The sequence below is a fragment of the Galeopterus variegatus genome, unplaced genomic scaffold, assembly GCF_000696425.1.
Source record: "Galeopterus variegatus unplaced genomic scaffold, G_variegatus-3.0.2 Scaffold5036, whole genome shotgun sequence".
Taxonomy (NCBI): domain Eukaryota; kingdom Metazoa; phylum Chordata; class Mammalia; order Dermoptera; family Cynocephalidae; genus Galeopterus; species Galeopterus variegatus.
The window spans coordinates 126,271-126,911 of NW_007731147.1; positions in this window are offsets into that span (position 1 = coordinate 126,271).

Sequence of the window (641 nt, forward strand, 5' to 3'; positions counted from 1 at the left end):
GAAGGACCCATTTTAGAAATTCCCTTTGGTAAGGGGCTGTTGGTGGTAAACTCTCTGAGCTCTTATTTGCCACAAATTTTCTTCATACTGACTCATTTTTGGAAGAGAGCTTTCTGGATGTATTTGTATCATTCTAAGTAGATAATTATTTTCTGTAGCTGGTAAAATTCCACACTTTCTTGTACCTTCCATTACTATTATTGCAATATTGGCTGGAAGTCTAATCATCATTTCTTTGTGTGTAATGTTTTTTATTCACTGAGTGGCTTTTTAGAACTTTTCTGTGGTTCAGTGTTCTTCAGTTCCACTATGAGGTTGTTTGTTTGTTTGTTTGTTTGTTTTATCCTTGAAAACTTCTGTATCTGAAAGTTAAGAGTTTTCCATCAATTCTGGAAATTTCTTGACATTACTTCTTTAAGCAGTGTGTTTTCCACATTCTATTTCTCCCTTCTGGTAACCTTGTTAGAAATATGTGAGTTTTTTTCCATTATTACATCTCTCTCATCCTTTTGTCTTTCTGTGCTATATTCTGGATTGTTTCTTCAGATATTCCATTTCCCTAATACTCTCTTGACTTCTGTATTATTATTTTTTTTTTCCTTTTTGTCTTTTTCCGTGTCCGGCAATGGATCGCAACCCTC